This window comes from Rhinatrema bivittatum, chromosome 7, assembly GCF_901001135.1.
Source record: "Rhinatrema bivittatum chromosome 7, aRhiBiv1.1, whole genome shotgun sequence".
Classification (NCBI taxonomy): Eukaryota; Metazoa; Chordata; class Amphibia; order Gymnophiona; family Rhinatrematidae; genus Rhinatrema; species Rhinatrema bivittatum.
The window spans coordinates 104,355,138-104,380,671 of NC_042621.1; the positions used below are offsets into that span (position 1 = coordinate 104,355,138).

General features: G+C 45.0%; 1 protein-coding gene and 1 long non-coding RNA gene across 2 annotated transcripts in view; one reads left to right on the top strand and one right to left on the bottom strand.

The window, feature by feature from the left end:
- LOC115095327 overlaps positions 1-9,924 on the top strand; it is an 83,080-nt gene extending 73,156 nt beyond the window's left edge. Inside the window, exons 2-3 of the long non-coding RNA XR_003857746.1 lie at positions 42-163; positions 9,497-9,924. This is a non-coding gene — a long non-coding RNA (uncharacterized LOC115095327). The remainder of the gene's footprint in view (positions 1-41; positions 164-9,496) is intronic.
- Positions 1-25,534, bottom strand: part of RIPOR1 (RHO family interacting cell polarization regulator 1) — a 345,200-nt gene that overhangs the window by 313,805 nt on the left and 5,861 nt on the right. The gene's annotated exons all lie outside the window — the stretch shown is intronic.

Consider the following 25,534-nt stretch of genomic DNA (forward strand, 5'->3'; position numbering starts at 1 on the left):
TGTGGAGAATTTTTAATATTTTTTTTTTTTTTTACCCACAGAAGTGGCAAAAAAGGTTGGCGGGGGTTCCCAGGCTCCGTCATTGGGAAAAGAGGTGCCAGGCCCCACCAGCAGAAGCAGCAGCAGCCGCCGAACCGGCCACTGAAGAAAGCTGTTGAGGAAGGTAAGTGAGGGGAAGGGTCGTGGATAAGGGTGAAGTGAAAGGAGGGAAAGGAAGGGAGAGAAGAAAATTAATGAGCGAGAGAGATAAGAGAGGAGGGGGTGAGAGGGAAGGGAAATTAATAGAAAAAGGGGTGAGTAAGAAGGGAGGGGGAAGGAGTGAATGAGAGTGAGATAAGGGAGGGGAGGGGTCATACTTGGTAACTTTAGGGTTATGGTCACCCTGAGATTGTTGTTGATTACTGGAAGTAATTTTTCCCTCACCCCTGTTCATTGAACTTTCCATCTATCAGTTGCTAATGTAAGCCGGCGTGATGTATACTAATGTTGGTATATAAAAGTTTCAAATAAATAAATAAGAGGGGGGAGTTGAAATAATGGATACAGCTTTCTCTCTTCCACCACCACCACCACCCCTTAGTAATTCACACTCTCTCTCTCTCTCTTCCACCACCCCCCCTAACCATGTTTCCCATCTCCGGAGATGATCCCAGCATCCCCCCGTCCTCTCTTGGCTCCCACCCACAAATAAGTCCCAGCTCCCTGACGTATAACTCTCATTCTACTCTCAGCCGAGTGAGCAAGTCCTGTCGATAAGCTGCAGACTGCGCTGCGTGTGCCCCTCTCCAGTTTCTCCCCACCTGCAGTGTCTGCTCCAGAATCACAGCCCTTGCAGGCTTACTGAGAAAATGGAGGAGCTGGAGCTGGAAACAGAGAGGCCCCCAGATGTTTCCTGTTTCTCCAGAGACCCAGCAATTGATACAAATTTCAGGAGTCTCCTGGGGAGGGGGGGGAGAAATCTGGAGAGTTTCCAGGTAGAGGGGAGGGAATGAGAGGTGAGTGGGGAAGAAAAGTGTGTGTGTGGTGGGGGGGGGGGGGGTTTACTGAGGGGAGTGGGTGGGAAGGGAGGATACTGAACGTGCCACATGCATGCATACTCCTCAGGGGGCAGATGCCACGCAAGGGGAAACCAATGAGCAAGGTTCCTGGGAGTGTGGTGAGGTAGCCAACTTCCGAGAAATCTAAAAATATTACTACCGGCACTCTCACTGCCCTCTCACCCTTGGGAACCCTGTCCATCCCTTTCCCCTGCACTTTAAATCACTCAAATGGCCAGATATACCCCCGACCAGCACCCTCAGCAAACTTTGAGGTGACTCCCAGCCCCGACCCTCATGGTGATTTGAAATTTTCTACGTGGCCCTTTCCTTGGGAAGTTTGGGGATCCCTGGTAGAGCGCATTCCAGATGTATAGACGCACATTGTGGGGAGGTAATTTAATAACAGGCCTTGTAAAATGCGGGCTCTTATGCACCCAGGTTACAGCGATTTTCAAAGTGACCTTACGCGTGGATGTTTGCTTCAGAATTTTCCCAGCAAAACTACCTGCATGCACCTGTGCCTATATGATGCGTATAGTTTTGCTGAAAGAATTTATGTACCTACTCTTTTAAATAAAACACTTTGGGGTAGATTTTAAAAGGAGCACGCGTGGCGTATGTGTGCGCGCGATACCCGGCGCGCACACAGGTACGCCCGATTTTATAACATGCGCGCGCCAGAATCGGGGGATCGGCGCGCGCAAGGGGGTGCACAATTGTGCACCTTGCGCGCGCCGAGCCGAACTGCCTTCCCTACCTCCCCCGCCCTTTCCCCCTTACCTTTTCCTTTGGTTTTTTTTTTGGTTTTTTTTTTTTTCTGGAAACTTACTTCAGCCCTGGGGCTGAAGTAAGTTGCGCGCGCCGGCCAACTGCCGGCGCGTGATCCCGAGCCTGCCCCTGCCCTCCCCGCCCCTTTTTGCAAGCCCCAGGATTACACGCGTCCCGGGGCTTTACTCTCGTCGCCGGGCCTTTTCAAAATAGGGCCGGCGCGCGTAAGGCCATTTACGCGCATAACCTTTCGAAAATCCGGCCCTTTGTATGTTAGCCCCAGCCCTGCCCAGCCCTCAGTCCCTGGAGCTCCTCTGTGCTATGCACATGCGGATCTGCAGTGCGCCCAGGTAAGGGATAGGACTTCCTAAACCCCTAGTTAAATAACCTTCCTTCTCCCCTGATAGCCCCAACCCTTGTATTGTTTTTGTTTTATGACTTGCACGCCCTCCATAGCAGAAGTAAAGCTCCGTGACAGGGGACCCGCTGCTCGCTTGTGTGCGTATTTGCTCGTTGGTTTCAATGTGAAATCCAGGAACGCCCCCGCCCCTTCTATGAGAAAACCTTTTTGTGTGCCTAGCAAGAGACACGCGTGTAAGCGGGCGCCTTTCAAAACCGCGCCGCGCGCTCCAGCCCAACTTGTGCGCGCATCTCCAAGATTTGGCACGCGCCAGGCTTTTAAAATTCAACTTTTAGCTTCCCTCTCTCCCTCAGTCTTCCCCCATCTCTCACTCTCCTTTGGTCCTCTCTTCCCCCTCCATCCCCAGTCCTTCTCCCTCTCCTCCCTCAACCCCAGCCCTCACCTTCTCCCTAATCCCTGGTCATCCCTTCACTCCCCATCCTTCGTCGTCTTACCCTCAACTTCTCTCCCCCATCCGCAAGATCTCCTACCTGTACCGAAACTTGAGATCCCTTTTCCTTACCCAATTAAAAAAAATATAAAGACACAAGTTAGGTTGTGCAATTATTTTTATAATGTAATAAAAAAAGATGGAAATGTTTGCCAGCGAGCTTCACGATTCTCTGTAGAATTTACTCCTGAGCTGCTACTTTAAATCTTCTGCTCCCAATTGTCAGACTTTATGGGGAGGTGGGTGGGAGCTGTGGCAGCACCAAGTGCCGGAGGGTAGCAAAAACCTAAATCCAACACTGCACTGGTTTTACCCTCCTACCTTACATAGCTTTTCAAAGGCAATATACCTGCACACTTAACTTTCCCCACCAAAAGTAGTAGCGCACATTTCCAACTGCTAATGTGCATGCCTAGAGTTTGGGGGAAAACAGACCAATGTTTCTGAAAATGCAGAAGTCTGAATGCGACTATAAACCCCGCCCACATGAACGCCTCCCCTCCCCTCCCCCCAGGTACGAGCATGCACAGACAGGACCCAGCTGCAGCCGCTCTTTCCCACATATCAGCAATGTTTTAAAAAAAGGCCATGTCCATGGCTGAAGCACTGCATGGAAATGGCTTTGAAAAAGACCTTTTTGGAGATCATTCTGTAACAGCCTGCATAGATTTGCAAGCTGTCATTTGCTCAAGTTACACCAATTTTCAAAGCAAATTTCTATTTTTTATTTTTGTGTGCATTTGATATTCTGCTTTTTTTTTGCTAGGGATGGTCTCAAAGCTTTGAAAGTTACCTCACACAATCTCCTTCAAAGCTTTGAAAATGACCTCACAAAATCTCCCTGCCCAAAATTAAACCTGCTGCCTTGCCCAGGGAAAGTTTTCAGGAAAATTTACACGTGCGCAGCTACCTGTTTTGGGTTTTTTTCCCCCTTATTTATTTTATTTTTATATACCTGTATTTTATATCCCATCCTACCTCTACCTGGTCATCGCAGCCACAGTCCTTGGCCGGGGGCCATGCACCAGAGCACCTTCCGGAAGCCCCTGCAATCATGGGCCCTAAAATCCAGTCTCTCCCCCTCCCCTGTGCAGCATCCCCAGTCTCTGGTGGCCCTGGGCATGGAAGGCCTAAGCGGAGAATCAAACACAGGCTCTCTGCATGAGCCGCTGGGCCAGCCCCCTGCGGCCTGTCCGGATGACACGTCATCGGGTATATATATGTCCGTTTATGTGGCTGAAGTATTTTGCAGAATAGTGCGTAGGGCTGCACCAAATCAAGAGCCAAGCCACAGTTGTGTCTTTCAAAGCAATCGGCACTTCAGGCCAAACTCCCAAGAGAGAGAACGAGGAGCGAGGTGGGGCACAGTGACCACAAAAGGGAGCGTGGCCTACCCTTTTATATTCTTCCATCCTGCTTTTAGTGAAGGATTTTTACCTATGCGAGGAATGCAAAAGAGAGCCGGTGTTGAGAGGGAGCCGCCGGCTGACGGGCAGGTAGGTTGGCAGCACTGCCTTTTGTAACGTACGAATACTCCCACCTGCCAGAGGGAAGAATTGGAGCCGTAGAAGACTTAAGGCCTCGCAGATAAGCACTCCTGCTGCTCTTTTAAGTTTATTGATCAGACGCCAACAAGCTTTTAGGAGGAAAGGGAGGAGATGGAGAAAAAATGTTAAGTATCCAAAGAAACTCCCAGTATTGTTCCTGCACTCGAAATACCTTTTCGTAAACAAAGTCACTGCAGGCCTTTTATTCCCCCTTTACATTTTGCCTTGTGCATCATCCATCCTCCAGATTCTGTGGGAGGTGGATTTTAGATAGCACATTCGAGGTTAGTTTAGTTATTTTATTTTATTTGGAGTCCATCTATTTATAGAATAGATAAATCATAGCATTCATCTATTTATAGCACCAAGAGCTCGGGGAGGCATGTTTATTATCGACAGCTAAGCTTCATCCAGTGGAGAAACTGCTGTATCAAAAGGGAGAGAGGCTCCTTTTATTGGTTAATAAGGATAGAGATTAAAGGCCTGGGCCAGTGGCTGACGTGCCAAGGGCCGTGCCATGTCATGTAGAACACCCGGGTGCCCAGGCCAGACTTCTCTTCTCATGGCCAGCCAGGGCTAGGGATATTTGGAGGCCGCATTCCCAGCTCCTAGCAGGAGGGAGTCTCAGTCATCACGCAATGCGGACTCCTGGTGGTCAGAGTTAAAGGCCATGTTAGCCAGGTTCTAAAGGGGGCCTTGGTTTCTGGCCCCTGACTGTTGCAATGGCAGGAAACGCATTGAGAGTGGGCTATAAAAAATAGGATAAACAGCCCCCTCCTGGGCAGCTATAAGGAAGGCAGCTATAAGGAAGGCTCCTGATGCCATAGCCCAATAGAGGTCAGTGCTGCTTGAGCTGGAAGCCCCCAAGCCAGAAATCCTACCCAAATACAACTTCACTCTTATATTCACACTTTCCCCTTCAACTTTTACACACACACATGTATATGCGCCACACATCGCATGCATACACCCACACTCTTAATGTAAAGACTTTAACCAAGTGCAGAAGCTGTTAATCTCATGCTCTACATTTTAGCAGAATCTCGAGGATTTGTGGCCCCTGTGGTCTGAATTTCGATGCAGTCTCTGGCATTTTCAGTCCCAGAAGCTTTTCACTATGCTGGAGTCTGTCAAAAACAGCGGCTGAAAAAAATAACAGGGATGAATGCCTCAGCAGGGTGTGGAACTTTAATAATTTAGCTGATTCGAGCCTACCCTGAGGTTTGTGTACTTATCAGTTAAATATTAGAAAAAGTCTATTCATATTACTATTGTGCTTATAAAGTCGGTATCCTTTTTACAAGTAGGTTATCAATCAAGCTGTTTACTTAACAATAGGATTCAGTGACATGTTTCAGATGGAATAAACCACAAAAGCTAGAGAATTTAAATGAAGGTTTATGGAGCAGCATTTAAGAATAAGGTGGAAATACTGAGATTTCAATTAAAATGACAATGCATACTGCATGGGATAGATTGTAAGTAAGCTGCTCAGCAGCTACATAGGTGCTTATATTTAAGAGCGTAATTATAAATAGGAAGGTTGGTCCCTAAATTAAGGGGGCTAAACTTAGCCACTGAGATTTAGCACTGACATTTGACAACTCGGGATTACGTGGCTAAATTTAGCTGCCAGGTGGTTAAAGCTCCCTGGGCACGTCTCTAGGGCTTCCCATTTATGGACTGGCTAAATTCAGTTGCTGATACCCCCTTCTTCTTCCATCCAAATGAGGTATTGCCATCTAATGTCCTAGATCACGGAAAATCAGTCCTTATGTATTTCAAGTGAAATCCCAAGATTCCCAGGAATTAACAAGTATTTACTACAGTCGCCCACACACATATATTTCCATACAGCATAGAGCAAAGCTGCAGTTATTTGTGGGCAACTCCCTGTACAACAGAGCTTGTTATACAGTGAGTAAACATTCTGCAGCATATACATTTTATATTCAAACTTTTTTTATTGAAGCAAGAATAAAATAAATCAGCAAAAACGGGCATGCTTTGCGAGCGCAGATGGACGCTCAAGAGCGTGAGCCGCTGTGCCACGGCATGACCTGCTCAACCCCAGGGCTGGCTGCAGCCACGCTGCTGTGGGGCAGACGCATCCGGGCACGGGCTGACTGGAACAGGAATACTGTTGTGTTGGAACTAGGAACACTTGGATGTCCAGCACGCACCAGGAAGGGAGACCCAACAATGCAATGCTGACCTCTGGGGTAGCCCTCTGGCCATTTGAAAGCCCTTTCGGACTGCCGCTTGGAAACGGTTTGAGTGTGAGGATAGAAGGAGACGGAGGACTCAAGACAAGATGTGACGAAGGCTTGAACGTGACTCTTTAAGACTTGCAACAAGGCGAAGACTCGGGACTTGGATCTAGATGAAGAAACTGAAGACTTTGACCAGACAAAGACACTGAGGAGGTCTGACACCACTGCGTGCCCTACCCAGTGCATGGGCTAGTTGTGGACTACGACAATAGCAGTGCAGGCACTGGATTCAGGAACAAGGTGGAAGTTGGAAAAAGAACTCCGAAGACTGGGATAGGATTTAGGAAATCAGACTCAGGAACTCAGTTTTTGGAATCAGGAACTCAGATTCAAGACTCAGGAACCAGGGATGGACTTTGGAAGACTTGAGCCAGCAAACAAAGACTGAATATTCAGGACAGAATGAGGATTTGGAACCAGGAACAAGGCAAGGACTTGGATTCAAGAACAAGGCAAAGATTTGGATTCAGGAACACAAAAAAGGAAACCAGGAACATGGAACAGGCAACACAGAGGACCTTGAAAGCGCTAGGAGACTTTTGCGAAGACCAGGAGCGAAGACTGAAGAGCCCTGTTATAGGGCTGGCAGGAGATGACATTATCAGGAGGCACCGCGGCATTTCTCACCGCGGGCCCTTTAAATCTTCAACAGAGGCATGCGCGCACAGCTAGGGAGAACAGCGACAGAGAGATTGCATGGGAAGCAGATAGCAACGCTGGAGGTGCTCCAGGCTGCAGAAAGTTGTGACGGTGACAGCAGTGTCTCAGCGCCGCATGGAACAGGCAGTGGCAGCGACTCTCCAGTCACACAGAGGCAAGGCGACAGTGGCACCATTGTTGGGGAGAGCGGTGGCACAAGGCTGCTCTGAGAGGTGAGTGAGCCCTCTCCATGTACAACAGGTACATTGGTTCTGGCAACAATACAACAAATATTTTCCACAAAAAATATTTATAATGTCTCTCCCTTCCCTTCCCTCTCCCCCAAAAGGTTTTAGTGTTTTATATAAAACTTCATATAAGAAACCACAGCATAAATTGCAAACATACACGTTTCCTAATCAAATGGAAGCAAGCACACCAACCTTCGAGATAACTGTACTGCATTTATCTCACCCTTCTACCCACCCTTCCTCTAGGCACAATCAAATAAAAACAGGATACGTCCCTGAGTGAATAACTTATAAATCAATAAGGCTCCATGCCTTGGGGGATAAAATCTGTAGAAAATCAGTCCAAAAATCAAGGAAAGCCTTCAGAGAATTAAATGACTGCTTGGAATCTAGGTTTTCCATCTGCAAGAGACTGCACATTGCGTCCCCCGTCCCCCCCAAGACTGAAAGAAGGGAGCTGCGTTCTCTCTCCAGACCAAAATTATAGTTTTTTTCCCCAGTATGAAGTCTTTCCTGATGAAAAGGTCTGTGTATATCCCCATTACCTGAAGCAATTCCAACATATCAAATCGCCCTCTGGGGTAAAAACCGCCTCCTGCCTAGTTACCTTTATAAGAAAACATTTTAATGTAGCCCAGAATTGTTGGACTACTGGGCAAGACCAACACAAGATGACCATGAGTCCTAAAGGCCAAGGCAGGTGAGACATCTGCCCTTCTAAAAAAATGTATATTGAGTTTTTCTGAGGACAGCCTGACGTGTACAATTAAAAGCTGCAATTAGTTTTGAACCAGGAACATCAATAACTAAATCTCTCTTCTATTGGTCAAAGAGATGTGCACAATCAGTCCTGAGGGAAAACTGACAGATCGCTCTGGATAGCAAAGAAACCGAGATCTTATCCTGCTCTTCCCATTGGAAAAAACTATTTTATTTTCAAGCAAAAATCACTCCTTAGATTGTTCTCATCTAAAGCTGCTAAATAGCATTGCGACTGTAGATGGGCGAAGAACATTCTCTGCATAATAGGAGACTGCTGTTGCAAATCATGAAAAGCTAGAATTTTACCATCGTGCTGAATCACGTGGGTGATTCGCTGGTCCTGAAACATCCCAGTCCTTGAATACCTTGCAAAGCATACCCAGGCTGAAACCTAAATTACCCTGTATTGGCAAAAATAAGAACTTTCATAACTATACTGCAGCTCTGCATGTAGAAATCTCCATGCCAGACATGTTGCTCTAAGTAAAATATGGAATGCAGATGACATGGTAAAGCTGACGCCATAGCATGCAAAATATAACGCAATTGAAGTGAGTATACAACACTCTTTTCCACAGACAACAGAGTTCAGTGGTCAGTATCGCTTACAGGCCGATGTAATACAGTGTGCTCAGGCTAGTGCACAGGTTAACCTGTGGCTGGATGCGTGTCCATAACCCCCTTATGCATTAAGGAGATTTAACGCATCCAAAATGCACGTCCAAACCAGGGCGTAGCTAATAGCGTTCATCCTATGTAAATGCCATGTTGATGAGGCTATTAGCTGGCCCGGAGCTGGCGTTAAGTCTTGAGGAGCCCCAAAAGTTTACAGAAAAGCAAAAAATACTGCTTTTCTGTGGTTCCTCCGACTTAATATGAATTTTATGAGCGTCTGTTTTCCTAACCCTTGCACAGCCACGGGTTAGGGAAATAGACACTCGTAAATTGACCACCCATTTTCCTAACCTGCATACAGACACTTTTCCTGGGTGCCTGATGCCATGGACACGCTAGGGATGCACAATTTATCCCTAGCGTGGCCTTTTCAGCATGGCAGCTCATTGGCATATTGCATCCAGCGCCCAGGAGAGATGATAATGCACATGTTAAAAAAAAATGCATCCAGTTTGGATGCATTTTTTTAGCACTTCGGTATTGCATCGGCCTGTTAATATTAGATTTAGGGAGTTAATTAGTGGACTGGAAGACCTTTGTATGCACAGGTGATAATAATAATAGTGGAACAAAGCAATCATCAATAAATAAATCAATAAATGAATAAATGTGGATCAATATATAGTGCACAGGTTAGTGTAAGACGTTTTAAACATGATACTGCTAAATAATTTTTTCTTTCTTCTCTAGTCTGCTTGGTATCACGCTAAGATAAGAACAAAGAACATGTTTTTCTGTCTGATAAAGTTCAGTGTTTGAACTGTCCGGAGCTATGGACCACCAGGACCCCTAACGAGTCACAGCTGAGGCAGAAATCTTGTTGAAGTTATCAGTTTTAATTAGACCAACTGAACTTGCAAAACCTGAACTAGTGCCAGACAGGAGAATATAAAGTTGATTGTAATTAACAGTATCTTTAGATTGTCAGAGAGTATGCTGTTAGCCATCTCATTTGCAGGGTCTCCAGGCCTGTTGCCCCTCGATCTTTTCACAGATATGTTGACTCATACAGGGGGACAGTGAGGGAGGTATCTCTTTATCTTCCTTGTATAAAGATTTATCTTTTATTAATGTAATGCTATTTGCTTTTTACTGATGTATGCAATATTGCTGTGATACTGTATGATATTATTTACCTTTGCTTTTTACTATATTTTACCATATTTAGTAAACTGAGAATTTGGTTTTACCAATTTATGTTGTGTGTTCTATAATGTAATATGCCATCACTCAGCTCATCGCTTACACATAGCCAGTTTCTGAAATGCATCATTATAGCCTTCCAAAAATGGGAGCCCTAACCCCCCAATAAGGCCAATCACACATTAAGTGACAAGGCAATTCTCGTCACCCTCCTCTTCCACAGAAAACAAAACAGAAACCATGAAAGTGTTTGCAAGTCTCTCCAAAGAAGGCATAGCGGAAGTAATTGCATGACAAAGTCATTTAGGTAAGAGAACTATTTTAAAAAGATTCACCTTTCCAAGAAGAGACAAAGGAAGTGAATGCCATTTTTGCAATTCAGATTTTGTCTGACTGAGGAAAAGAGTCATGATCAGCTTAAAAAGTCGAGACAGATCAGACATTAATATGATATTTAAGTATTAAAATCAGCCCACTGCAGAGGGAAACCCTTCCCCATAAACCCTTAAGAGATACCAGCGAAGCCAGAGCTTCAGATTTATCAAGGTTCAACTTAAAACCTGAGAAAGATCCAAATAAGGACAACTTTTGCATTAACTGCCTCAAGGATTGCACAGGAGTAGAAAGACGAATAAGGATATTGTCAGCAAAAGCTGCCAGTTTGAACTCAGAGTCCCCCATCTTAACCCCTGCATGGTTATTCCATAGCTGAATCCTCCACACTAATGGTTCTAGTGATAAAAGAAATAACAGAGGTGAGAGAGTGCAGCCCTGTCTAGTTCCCCCCCCCCCCCAAAAAAAAAAAAAATCAGAATTCAGCAGTTTTCTCACCATTAACAAGAACCATCGCTTTTGGATTATGATAAAGCAATTTCACTCATTTTAACAATGTCCAGGTTATTCCAAGCTTTTCTAACCCCACGACTACATCAACCCAATTGATCCTGTCAAATGCTTTTTCAGCATCAAAGCTGATCAGCAAAGAAGGTAATATCTGCAAGTTTGCACCATGCAAGAGGCTAGAATGCAGATCACTCATTGTTGCGAGAGCCGGCCGCGGAGACCCGCAGCCGGACTCTCTCACCTACCCGCGTGGCCGGCCCCGCCTCCTCGGCCCTGGGAGCCTCGCTGTGACTGGCAACCTCCCAGGCAGCCACACCGACACCGCATGCAGGACGGCACGTCGCCGGCTCCTGCTCTGGCCTTCCTGCGCTCGTGCCACCTGACCCCTTTTCAGGGGTCACCGCGGGAGGGGCCAGGACTCCACCCCCCAGTCCTGCAATTATTTAAGGTGAGGCCTGCTTCTCAGGCCCTGCCTTGGCTACTCCTGGCTCCTGTTCGAATCCCCATCGCCTGGTTTCCCAGTTCCTGTCTTCTGTCTGCTCCGTGTCAAGACCCTTGCTGCGCCTGACTACGAGATATGCCACCTGCCAAGACCCTTGCCTGCCTGACTATGAGACACGTCGCTTGCCTGAGACCCCACATGAGTCCAGCCGGCCCCGGTACCCAAGGGCTCAACCTGTGGGGAACGAGGGCTGGCAGTGGTGAAGCTCCAGCAGGGTCTCAGGTCACTCCAGCCTCGCCTGCCGTCGGAGGGTACCTCTGGGGCTCCTCCCCATTGGCTTCCATTCCCGTCGGCCCAAGGATCCACTCTTGTAATACTCATTGTAAGTAACACAGAATAAACATTTTGGGTTAGTATATATCATTAAAAAGCCCTTCATATATAGCCCTTCATATATATATATACATGAAGGGCTTTTTAATGATTCCTTCCTTTAACAATATTAAGTTAGTGGTGACTGGGAACAGCATTGTCCTATTTGGCCCCTTGCTCTAGAACACGTGCTATACAGGATCTTCTTAGTTTTAGGAAACAATGAAAGTCACAGCTTTTTAGATTATGACTGGTTGTATTATTTGTATTCAGGTAACTTGGGGGTTTGTGGTTATTGTTGTATTTAGTGAATAGTGCTAATGTGAGGGTGTTACTGAGGCCTATTTTGATTACTTTCTTGTAGGATTATTATTTTTTGTTTATATCAATTACATGGATTCTGGGGTGTTTATTACGTACATATTTGATTTGCTTGCCCTGTTTAGGGCTTGTACCTCACTTTGAACTTTTCAGGCAAATACTAAATGCTTTTAAACAAATAAATGTCATTTCCTGTAAGCAAAACAATATTGCCTACAGATATGAGTATCGTTGTGGAAACCCACACTGCACGAGGGCAATTGTCAAAGCCATTTACAAAGCAAATAATGATTTACTCGGGTCTTAAAATTGTCTTCCCTCGATCCAGCATATTTGGTATTCAATAACGCTCACAGCCACATTTGAGAAAGGTACTCCCAAGTCCATGGTTTGGGTGTCGTCGGAAACTCATGCATCGAGACTGAGGTTTGAAATCTATGCAATGCTGTTTTCCATCAAAAAAACTACCTCCACAAAATCGGCTGCAAAAGTGAGCGGCTGCTTTGTGCGTTCACACCTTTCCCTTTGAAATTTGCTGCAAAGCCTGTGGGTGAATTGTGCCTGCCGACTGTGCACCAGAGGTTTATATTGCAGGGTTTATTAGACAGTGAACAGTGCAAAGCCTAACCTTATCTTGGAAAGCACAGGGAGGGCTCATTTTATAACTTGCGTCTCGCCAAAACACCAAAGTTACCTTCATTTTCAAAGCCAACTTCTGCACATAACCTTTGCTTTGAAAAAGATCTGAAATAGCACGTGCACTCACGCACCTGCACAAAGCTACGCCTGGTGTATTCGAATTTATGGGTATTCTTTCCAAAATAAAATATGCACACAAATCCCAACTCGTGTCCCTGGAACACCTGTTTGTTTTTTTCGTGCAGATACAAATCCACGCAGATTCAGGTCAGGTGCATCCTTTTGTGCACACAAACCAGGGGAAAAGAAGCTTTTTCAGCACATAAGCCTGTGTTTTCTGCAATGTAAAGGGCTTTGAAAACTCCCCCCCTAAAAGTGCATCAAAATGCACACCTTTACATCAGATGAAAAGAAAATGTTGGGCCGGAGGAGGGGGAATAAGAATTCCTCCACTAAAAGAACTGATATCCTACCCAGTTTAAAATTGCTCCAGTCCCCTTCTAACGGACAGTGAAGCTGAGCTTCAGACCCCAAAAAGAGCATCGATCTAAGGCCAGCAGCTAGCTCCATTTTTCCAGGATAGGTTGAGCCGACTCTGATTTTACACAGCTACAGGCATGGACTCAGTTTTGATTTCCTTGATAAAAATAGGACTACAAGCCTCTGCATACAATGGGGGGAAATTGGGACTGGATCGGTTTTGTTCTAAAATAAAAAAACAAAACAAAACCCAGAACCAGTTGGTGAGATCTCATTTAGAAACCATCAGTGCTGTGGACGGGGAGAGAGGGCTGGCATCGGAGGATGCTAGATTGAGGGTCGTGGGGAGAGATAGAGGGCATCAGGAAATGTGCAGAGAGGGAGTAGCTCCAGAAAGATACGGAAACACAAAAGACACAGACGTTGGACAAAAAAATGTGCTACTTAAAATTAATATGCTACAACATTTTCCCTCGATGTAACCAGTTATTTTATTCCTCTGTTGCAGGGATGAGGAGAGGGTTGCAGCACCATGCTGAATGCAGAATTTCCACTGTGGCTGTGTGTGTGTGTTTGCACGTGAATGTGAGAGATGAACGAGGAGTAAATCAAATCAAATAAAGTGGCCTGAGTCCTTTGCTCTCTGAAATTTTCTTCTTCTTCATTCAAATGCTATAAGTATTATTTCATTGCTAAAATATTGCAGCTGCATATTTTTTTTTTTTTAAGGATGTTCAAATAGGGCCAGATTTTAGTACCTACGCGCGGGTGTAGATTTGTGCACGCAACCCGGCGCGCACAAATCTACACCCGATTTTATAACATGCGCGCACAGCCACGCGCATGTTATAAAATCCGGGGTTGGCGCACGCAAGGGGCTGCACACTTGTGCACCTTGCGCGCGCCGAGCCCTAGGGGAGCCCCGATGGCTTTCCCTGTTCCCTCCGAGGCTGCTCCGAAATCAGAGCGGCCTCGGAGGGAACTTTCCCTCCGGCCCCCCCCCCCCAGTCCTACCTAAACCCCCCCGACCTTTATTTTAGAAGTTGCACCTGCCTTTGGCAGGCGTAATTTGCGCACGCTGGCCATGTGCCGGCGTGCGATCCCCCGGCCTAGCGGCCCTATGAAGCCTCTGGCCACGCCCCCACCCCGCCCTGGACCGTCCACACCCCACCCCTTTTTTCAAGCCCCTGGACATAAAAAACAAAAAGATTGGGGATAGCTAGGGTAGGTTTAGGGGGTCAGAGAAGAGAGGGGAAGATAGGGTTACCGAAGTCCCCTCCCAGTCCGCTCCTTTATTGGAGCGGACTGGGAGGGAACTGGGCAAAGGCCCGATTGTGTTGCCGCGCACGATTCTTTTAAAATCCTCCACCCAGTGCGTGGAGGAGGCCACCCGTCCGCACATGCGCAGACATTTAAATCCGGGCACCCTCCGACTTAATATCATTGCGATATTAAGTCAGAGGTCCCGAAAGTTTAAAAAAGTAAAAAAAAAAAAAAAATTTGAAATAGGCCCGCGGCTCGCGGGTTGAAAACCGGACGCTCAATTTTGCCGGCATCCGGTTTCCGAACCCGTGGCTGTCAGCAGGCTCAAAAACCGATGCCGGCAAAATTGAGCGTCGGCTGTCAAACCCACTGACAGTCGCTGCTCCTGTCCGAAAAGAGGCGCTAGGGACGCGCTAGTGTCCCTAGTGCCTCTTTTTACCGCCGGGCCTAATTTAAATAAATTTATTTACTGTATCACGCCCGCGATTTTTACTGTATCGGCCCGTTAGCCAGATATAACTTATTCAGCTAAGTAGTGATTTAGCCATGCTGCTGAATATCCCGTGTAAGTTATCCTGCTAACTTACATAAATGCTTATCTTTGAATATTGGGCCCTTAAGCAATTGCTATTGCATCTCATTATGCAAAATGTTTTTTGGGTTTTTTTGGCTCATAATTTCCTGGAGTATAGCTAAGAGAGATGAATACTCCCTTTCTATGGCATAGATGTCCATTTGTTTCAAAGGAAATGAAATACACAACAAAACACTCTTGTTTCGTATTGTTTGCCAACAAAAGAAATACAAAAATTCAACCTGCATTTTTTTTTGTTTTAGTAAATAGTGCGCATTATTTTCAAATTTCTCACACTATTTCCTGAATTAAGAAAACAAAACAAAGTTCCACCCCTGCCAGAGAAACAAAACAAAAGCCTTTGGGCTGCACATACTTATTTTATGGTGCTGTTCCTCAATGTCGACCTCCAGATCAGCAAACGATTTGGGGGTAGAGCAAAGGAAGGCAGGAAAAGCAGACTGTGAGGTTTTTTTTTTAAATGATTAAGACTTCAGCCTGGGGATCTAGGTCAAACATAATGGCATTACAATGAAGATTAGCAAAGCTGTTCATATGGAACATACAGATTTAATGACCTTCTTTTAATGAGAATGTCATAAACAAAGATAAAAGGAGTTACAGTGTATCCTGGGGGTTTTTTTTGGTACTTTTTTATAACGTTCCATTTCATGGCTGCCCCTGTTTCTGTCATCTCTTGGTTCTGCTAGCCATTTGAGCTAACCAGGAGAGAGAACAGGGGTGTCCGAGATGGACACGTTTGCTGATAACTAGGGTGGCTAGCCAAACCTTTTTCGGAGCCAGCACTCAAACAGTAACCACCCTACCTATGAAAAGACAACGCTGCAAATTTTACACCAGACCCTAAAACACCAATACATCTTCTATTAGTAAAACAGAAAAGCCAAGCTGCTACACAGAAACTACATGCTAACACATGCTCTCGCATACACATGCATGCTAAGTTTCACAAACAAGTTCATTCACATTCCTTTCATTCTCCCACATACCCACTCACATACACTCTCTCCCACCCACATATGCCCACTCGCATAAACTCACTTCCTCCACAGTCATCCACCATCTCTCTCTACGTTGAACCCCCCCGCCAAAGGTAGCAACAAAACATTTACTTCTTCCAGCGTGCCATTTCCTGCTTCTGGGACGTCCCCTTCTTCTTGCCTCATGGGCCAATCAGAGGCCTCCTCCCTTCTTCCTGCCAGCAGAGGGGCCAATCAGAGGCCTCCTCCCTTTTTCCTTCCCGCGTGGACCAATCAGATGCCTCTTCCCCTTATAGATTAACCAACTTATTTAGGCATGAGCTTTTGGGGACCAGAATCCATGTCATAAGATGCTTGAAGTAATAGTACAGGAGGAGGGCACGGTATCGCTAATGTCCATATAGGTGCTCACCTGAGCACCAGTGATCATCAGATGATGTGATATAGCAGCCAAGATAGAGAGAAACCACACGAAGATCAAAGTTCTAATTTTAAAAAATACAGACTTTGTTAAAATAGGGAGGTATCTTGCTGAAGAGGAGGTAGGTGAAATTGGGTGAAGTGGAACAGTGGGCCAAATTAAAAGGAGCTGTTACAAAGGCAACAAATCTTTATCAGGCCGATCAGAAAGAAACGCGGGAGAGCGGGCGAGCGCACAGGCCAGCGTCCTGGGCACGCGATCCAGTAAAGAAGAATATGCTAATTAGGGCCACCGGTGAAAGGAGGTGCTTATTCGTGGACCCTTGGCCCGAGGTGGGAGTTGATTCTCCCTGTGGGGTTGAGCCCACAGGGCCCCGCCGTCGGGAGGCGAGGTGGAATGGAAACCCAGGCAACTGGACCACGGCTGTGGCCAGGACCAAGGAGGCGTAGACAAGTTGTCTGCGTCACAGCCACATGATCGCAGACACTTGCACGGAGGTGTTCCAACCAGGGTGCGAAGCCTCTAGTCCGGCGTTTTGAAAGAAATCTGAATGGAGACTTCGCGCCCTGGTTGGAACAGACTCTTTCTGTGACATCTCTGACTCCTGATGAAGCAGCCGAGTGGCTGCGAAACACGGCCGCTGTCGAGCCATCTGTACTGAAACCATTAGAGTCATCTTCACAACTACTCTAAGATTTATGGAAAGGGCATATTTAAATATTGATTATAAATAACCATACAATTATTTCTAGGTTTCTAGGTTGAAGAGCACCGGATGGTGTATCATTTTTGGTAAAATATTCTTTGACGGGCTGCAGATGATTGAAAAGACCGGGCGGCTTGGTGAGGCACTGAGCACGTCATCAAAGGCTTGCTGATGCGGTCCCGTTTTTCCACTAAAATTTTTTTCACATGATCAGTTTGGCTAAAGGTGAAGAGCATTTTTTGAAGAAAATTTGGCGATACCTTTTGTGATTTTTTTGGCGTTTTTGCATCTATTATCTACATACACTGAAAGCAAGACACCATGGTCCAGGCCATAAGAGAGAGCTTCCCTCCCATAAGAAGAGTTCACCCTGGGATAGAGAGTTTGAACATGGGAGTTAATTGCAAGCCAGAGCAACCCTAAAGAAAATAAATATGTTTGTGTGCCCTTGGGACTTAAACCTCCTCAGTAAGGGTTACATTTCCATGAATGCATTTAGAAGTATTAAATACCTCTTCTTTTAGGCCTGTTAATACTGATGCAGTTCCTGATGGGAGTCTTGGGTAGTGGCTACACAGCCATGGAATTGTTTTAAGTAGATGCTGCCATGTACTGCCTTTCTTTCTTCAGCATACTATTTCTTTTTGAATGCTCCTTGTTTCTTGAATCCTTATTCATAGCTGTGGGCTAACAAGGGAACATGAGATAAGAGGCAGACATGCCAAGTCTCCTGCATTAAGTGTGAGACTCATGCAGCAGGAGGCAGGCTCATGCTCTCAAAGTCTGAGCCCCTCTTCTCATGTATTTGGCCGCTGGGAGTGCCGGCAGCAAAATTGCTAGTGCAAGCCCCTGACCACAGGGAACTGAAGAACAAGAGGCGTGGCAGAGTGGAGTCCAACCCACCAGTGGCCCGAAGAACAGCGAAGGACAAGCTTGGCCTGAGTGTGAGTTTGTGTGTGAGAAAAAGAGAGCTTGTGTGAAAGTGAGCGTGTGTGTTTGTGAGTGAGCAACGCGTGTGTGTGCGTGTGAGGGAATTTACATGTGACAGAGAATGAATGTGCATATTAGAGAATGTGTGTATATGAAAAAGAAATTAGAAAGCTAGTTTGTGGTTCCCTCACCCACCTTTCACTAATCCACAACAAGCTCACAACAAGCCATTCCAACTGATAAAAAGCTCCATGCAAGAAAACTGGGCATTGTAAAAGAGAAAACACACAAATGGCATTGCTAATAGAAGTATCAGTACCAACTGACTATTCTGTTCAACTTATGTAAAGAAGGAAGATCCTCAAATATCAAAAGATTCAGTCAGAGACTGGGAAACTTTGGCAGAAAGATACAGAAATAGTTTATATTGTATTGGCTGCCACCGGCCTGATTTAAAAGGAAACCTCAGGCGCACCTTGATATGCTGCCTTGTACATATTGGGCCTGATTTTAAAAAGCATTTACTCACTTAAAACTGGATTTTACTCGAGTAAATGCACTTTACTCATGTAAGTGGGCTTTTGAAAATTGCTACAATAGCAGTTACATTTACACATGTAAATCCTTATGAAAATTACCCCCATTATGTCTTATGAACTACAGAAGGAGGCTCTTTTTGGCACAATGCAAGTGCTGATGAAAGCAAAAGCAGTACATTTGAGAGACTGAGATCAAACTAAACACACCCTGGCTCATAAGTGAGGTTCATTCTTGTCACAGAGTGGAAAACAAATCCAAATCAATATAATTTCATTGTATTTTAATGAGTTAATTGCATAGTCGGGCGGATTTTAAAAGCCCTGCTCGCGTAAATCCGCCCAGATTTACGCGAGCAGGGCCTTGCGCGCCGGCGTGCGCAGAGCCCTGGGACGCGTGTAGGTCCCGGGGTTTTCTGAAGGGGGCATGTCGGGGGCGGGCTGAACGACACAGCGTTTTGGGGGCGGGCCCCGGGGGCATGGCCGCACCCTTCGGAACTGCCCCTGGGTCGGGTCTCGGCACGCCAGCAACCTGCTGGCGCGCGTGGATTTACATCTCCCTCCGGGAGGCATAAATCCATGGATAAAGGTGGGGGGAGGGGTTTAGATAGGGCCGGGGGGGTGGGTTAGGGAGGGGAAGGTGAGGGGAGGGCGAAAAAAAGTTCCCTCCGAGGCCGCTCCGATTTCGGAGCGGCCTCGGAGGGAACGGAGGCAGGCTGTGCGGCTCGGCACGCGCCGGCTGCCCAAAATCGGCAGCCTTGCGCGCCGATTTTATAAGATACGCGCGTATCTTATAAAATCCAGCGTACTTTTGTTTGCGCCTGGTGCGCCAACAAAAGTACGCGAATGCGCTTTTTAAAAAAAATCTACCCCTATGTGTTTTTTTTTTTATGTGATGTGTTTATTTTGCATGGTTTTATTTATTTCTGACTGTATTTATTGTAACTCGCTCTGAACACTAATGTAGGAAGTAGTGGGATGTAAGCACTGTAAAATAAATAAATAAAAGTGTCTCCATTTGGAGACATTACCACTGCGTAAAGAGCTTTGACAGAGTAGACTCAGGCTTTAGTTTCTTTTTCTGATGCTGCCATCTCCCAGTACCAAGCAGTACTGCAGCACAGCTTCTAAAAACCCAGCAATATTGGGTTTGCTGGCAGCAGAAAGCTGGACAGAGCTCGAAAGCTAGCAGAAGAAAAATCTATCTTCCAGCTATTACAGTTCCTTAGAAAAACAAAAACGAAGGAAATCCAAAGCATCTGATCATAACTGATGCGTTCTAAGAATGGAATACAACAAAAATTTTATTTTGATGGCATCAAAACTCATCAAATGTCAGCAATCCTGAAATGTATTTTTGCCTGTCTATAGCAAGCTGCACGGCACTTAACTAACAATAAATATAAAGAAATTTCGTGCCATCAGCCTTTGACATAGGACCTGAAGCTTTGCTCTCGGCTGCCTCTAGTCCCTTGCTCCAACTTAGGCCAAGGAAGGGAGGGAACAAAGAAATTATTTTTGTTGTACAAGATCAAAATGTCATAGTTCATGACTTCTCCTAATGTTATTTTATTCCTTTGTGTGCAGAGCAGAAAGGGAATGCTAGCACTAGAGGTTATGAGGATCAAAAGGGGCCGAAGACTAACATTAGAACACATTTCTTCACAAAAGGATGCTAGATCCATGAAATGGCCTTCCAGTGGAAGTGACGGGGCCAAAACAACACAGCAATGTGAGCCATGGCTGAAACATGAGAAGCCAAGCAGCCTTACTCTATGGGTGTTTATCAGTATCTCTTACTAACCTTTGTTCATTATCTATTCATTTCATTTTACATTTATATTAAAAACATCTTTGAGTTAAATGATTGTTTAGCAATTTATTTAAATTATTAAATTTTATTTTATTTTTTACCTTTACATGTATAAGCCTAATACTTCACTTTCAATGCATATCCAGCATATCTCTCTGCTTCAACTGCAGGGGGAATGAAGAAAAGTTGATCTATATACAGAAAACAACTAACAAGGACTGAATTATTTAGTCTGGGTAAACAAATAAGCATGGGTGTAGCTTGCTTATTGCGGCGGTTACTACCCCTAACTAATTAAGCTAGATATGTCACTTAGATGCAGTTCCAACACTGCTCTCTCATTAATGGTGGGGGTGGAAGGGAAATAGAACCAAAAGGTTATTAAGAGCCAAGAGTAACAGATAAATATGAGGAAAAAAAAAAGTGCAAAACTTGCTGGGCAGACTGGATGGGGCGTTTGGTCTTCTTCTGCCGTCATTTCTATGTTTCTATGTATTGTTTTCTTATTATTTTGGCCATCATTCTCATTACGGTTTACACTCCTGTGTGGTTGGTTAGCCTCTCTTATTTTTTCAAGCTTTTAACGATACTTAAAAAAAGGCACACACAAAGAAACAATTGTCTGACATCAACGTGAGCACTAATAAACATGAAAAGGATGACTGTGGGATCCGGAACTGGCAGTGATTTTGAATCCAGCTCAGATGGACACTTCCTGAATCAGATTTCCCAAATCTAATCTTTACAGTTGATTTTGATTTACAGTGTGGTTTATTTTACCTAATTGGAGATGGCTAGGAAGGATCTGACTTGTCAAGTAGAAGATAACTTGGGACTCCCTTTGTAAATTGCTTAGAATGTTTTTTCCAATATAGGCAGTATAAAAAAAACCCAACCTGTAAATAAATAAATACATCTTAGCAGTATTTCCTTGAATCCCTCGCTTAAGAACATAAGATATGACATATTGGATCAGACTACAGGATCATCAAGTCCAGTATACTGTTTCAAAGAGTGGCCGGTCCAAGTTCCAAGTACCTGGCAATTACCCAAACATTAAATAGATCCCATGCTACTAATGCTGGCAATAAGCAGTGGCTATTCCCTATTGATTAATAGCAGTTTATGGACTTCTTATCCAAACCTTTTCTAAACCTGGCTATACTTAATTGTGCGTTGAGTGAAAAAGAATTTTCTCCGATTTGTTTTAAATGTCCTACTTGCTAACTTCATGGAATCTCCCATAGTTCTTGTATTATCCGAAAGAGTAAATAATTGATTCACATTAACCCATTCAAGTCCTTTCATGATTTTGTAGACTTTTATCATATCCCTTCTCAGCCGTCTCTTCTCCAAACTGAACAGCCATAACACCTCTTTAGCCTTTCCTCATAGGGGAGCTGTTCTATGCCCTTTATCATTTCAGTCGCCATTCTCTGTACTTTCTCCGGTACAACTATATCTTTTTAGAGATGCGGCAACCAAAATTGCACACAGTACTCAAGGTGTGGTCTCACTATGGAGCGATACTGAGGCATTAAGATATCCACCATTTTATTTGCCATTCCCTTCCTAATAATCTCTACATTCTGTTTGCTTTTTTGAACGCGAAATCACAGTGAGCTGATGATTTCAAAGTTATATCAACTATGATGCCCAGATCTTTTTCCTGGATAGCAGCTCTAATGTGGAACTTAATATCATGAAACTACAGCATGGGTTCTTTTTCCCTATACTCGTCAACTTGCACTTGTCCACATTATATTTTGTCTGCCATATGGTCTTCCAGCCTCGCAAGGTCCTCCTGCAATTTATCACAATCCGTTTGTGATTTAACTACTCTGAATAATTTTGTGTCATCTGTAAATTTGATCACCTCACTCATCATACCCCTTTCCAGATCAATTATAAATATATTACAAAGCACAGGTCCACATATAGATCCCTGAGGCACTCCACTGTTTACCTTTTTCCATTATGAAAACAGACCATTTAATCCCACTCTTTGTTTCCTATCTTTAACCAGTTTGTAATCCACGAAAGGACATTGCCACCTATCCCATGACTTTTTAGTTTTCTTAGAAGCCTCTCATGAGAGACTTTGTCAAATGCCTTCTGAAAATCCAAATACATCACCTCTACTGGCTCACCTTTATTCACATGTTTATTAACTGCTTCAAAAAAATGTAGCAGATTTGTGAGGCAAGAATTCCCTTGGGTAAATACATGCTGGCTGTGTCCCATTAAACACTTTCGGATAATAGAAGGACTAGGGGGCATTCCATGAAGTTAGCAAGTAGCACATTTAAGACTAATCGGATAATATTCTTTTTCACTCAATACACAATTAAGCTCTGGAATTTGTTGCCAGAGGATGTGGTTAGTGCAGTTAGTGTAGCTGGGTTCAAAAAAGGTTTGGATAAGTTCTTGGAAGAGAAGTCCATTAACTGCTATTAATCAAGTTTACTTAGGGAATAGCCACTGCTATTAATTGCATCAGTAGCATGGGATCTTCTTAGTGTTTGGGTAATTGCCAGGTTCTTGTGGCCTGGATTGGCCTCTGTTGGAAACAAGATGCTGAGCTTGATGGACCCTTGGTCTGACCCAGCATGGCAATTTCTTATGTTCTTATCTATACGTTCCATGATTTTATTCTTTATAATAGTTTACAAGATTTTTCCCAGCAGTTAAGTCAGGCTCACTGATTTATAGTTTCCCGGATTGCCTCTGGAGTCCTTTTTAAATATTGGGGTTACATTGGCCACCCTCCAGTCTTCAGGTACAATAGATGATATTAATGATAGATTAAAAATTATTTGTAATTGTTGTGCGTCCCGGCCGTGTCCACTCCGCGGCCGGGCCTGCTCACCTCGCTCTCCCGTCCACGAGCTCTGGGCTCTCCTCCTCTGCAGCCAGTTTGCGGTGTCCCCGGCTCCCCTGCTCGCAGTCTCTCGTCTACCCCTCACAGCGGGGCTCGGCATCCTCCATGGCGTCAGTCCCACCCTTAGGTGCACGTGAGCGGACCGCCCAGCCTCTTAAAGGACCGATAACAGCCACACTCCATCCCTCTGCCGCCGGGGAAGTGGGGAGGGAATTGGGACGGCCGGCACGTCAAGAGCTCTGACCAATGTGCCGTGCCGCAGGGGAAGAAGTGAGTCACATAGCGTAGTGACTGAGGAGGGAAGAGGAGGGAGTGAGAATGAGGGGAGGAGGTGAGAGTGAGGGAAGGGGGTTTCAATGAGAGGAGAGGGAGGAAGTGGGAGAAAGACTGTAAGACTCAGGGAATGGAGTTTGAGTGGGGGCAGGGGAGGGAAGGGAGGTGAGTGGAGGAAGGGAGGTGAGTGACCGAGGGAGAGGAGGATGAGTGACCGAGGTGAATGAGCGAGGAGAAGGGGGAGTGAGGGAGAAGAAGTGTAGGAAGAGTGACATTCTCGAGTCACATAGCAATGAGTGAGGAGGGAAGGGGAGGGAGTTGGAGTGAGAATAAGGGGGGAAGGTGAGAGTGAGGGAAGTGGGTTTCAGTGAGAGGGGAGGGAGGCAGTGGGAGAAAGAGGGTGAGTAAGACTGAGGGAAGGGAGTATGAGTGGGGGCAGGGGAGGGAAGGGGGGGTGAGTGACCAAGGGGGAAGAGGATGAGTGACTGAGGTGAATGAGCAATGGGAAGGTGGGGTGAGGGAGAAGAAGTGTAGAAGAGTGCCGTTTCCGAAAAAGAACCGAAAAAACATTTTTAGTCTAGCCCGTTTTTACAGGCTTTTTATATTGTATAAAAGGTTTTGTGATACATACAGCCCGATTTTAAAAGGGCAGCGCATGTAAGTAACAGGGGTTACATGTGTGGCCGGGCCTTAACACCACGCGCATTTTTGGAAGGGTCCGGCCACACTCACAACCGTTATGTGCCGAAGTGCTGGGCTGCCTCCAAGGGGGGTTCAAAATCAGAGGTGTGGCGCAATAGAGATTTAAAAACCGCTGAACGGGAAAAGCGTGCGGGGGGTGGCGGGACACAGATGACCCATAAACGTATTTGAGGAGCGCTGGACCAGCAATTCAAAGTTATAAGAGGGTGGGGGCCGCGAGCCCTTTGATTTTTTGTGGTTTTCTTTCTTTGGAACTGGTACAGTGTTACTTACCCGGATATCTTTTCAAGTTATCAAACCATATAAGGCCGGATAGCTGTTAGGTTATCCATCCAAATAGCTTTTGAATATTGACCTTTAAATTAATTCTTTGCTTTGATGTTTACTGAAGAGGTTGTTGGGGAGATACCTGTGCCAGAAATGGTATTTAATGGTGATGATTCGGAAGAATTAAAACAAATCACAGTGAACCTGGATGATATAATAGGGAGGATTGACAAACTAAAGAGTAGCAAATCACCTGGATAAGATGATTTACATCCCAGAATTTTGAAAGAACTAAAAAAATTAAATTATAATTCTATTACTAGTAATTTGTAATCTATCATTAAAATCGTCTAAACTGGAGGATGGCCAGTGTGATGCTGATCTTTAAAAAGGGCTCCAGGGGTTAGTAGGGAAACTATAAACCAGTGAGCATGACTGCAGTGCTGGGGAAAAATAATGGAAGCTATTTTAAATAATACAGTCACAGAACATATAGAAAGACATGGTTTAATGGGACACAGCCAGCATGGATTTACACAAGGGAAGGCTTGTCTCACCAATCTGCTACACCTTTTGAAGTGGATAATGGTGATCCAGTGGATACAGAGTATTTGAATTTTTAGAAAGCATTTGACAAAGTATCCCAGGAGAGACTCCTGAAAAAAATAAAAAGTAATGGGATAGGAACCAATATCCTATTGTGGATTGCAAATTAGTTAAAAGATAAGAAACACAGAGTAGGAATGAATGATAATTTTTTTTCAATGGAGGAAGATAAAACAGTGGAGAGCCTCAGGGATCTGTAGTGAGACCGGTGCTTTTTAATATATTTATAAATTTTGTGGAAAAGGGAACAAGTGAGGTGATCAATGACACAAAATTATTCTGCATAGTGAAATCACAAACAGATTAACTGTGAGACTGGGAGACTAGGCATCCAAAAGGCAGATGACATTTAATGTGGACAAATGGAAGGTGATGCACCTATGGGAAAAGTAATCCACACTGTGGGTTCCATATTAGGAGTTACAACCCAGGAAAAGGATCTGGGTGACATCATGAACAATATTTTGAAATTCTTGGCTCAGTGTATGGCAGCGGTCAAAAAAGCAAACAATGTT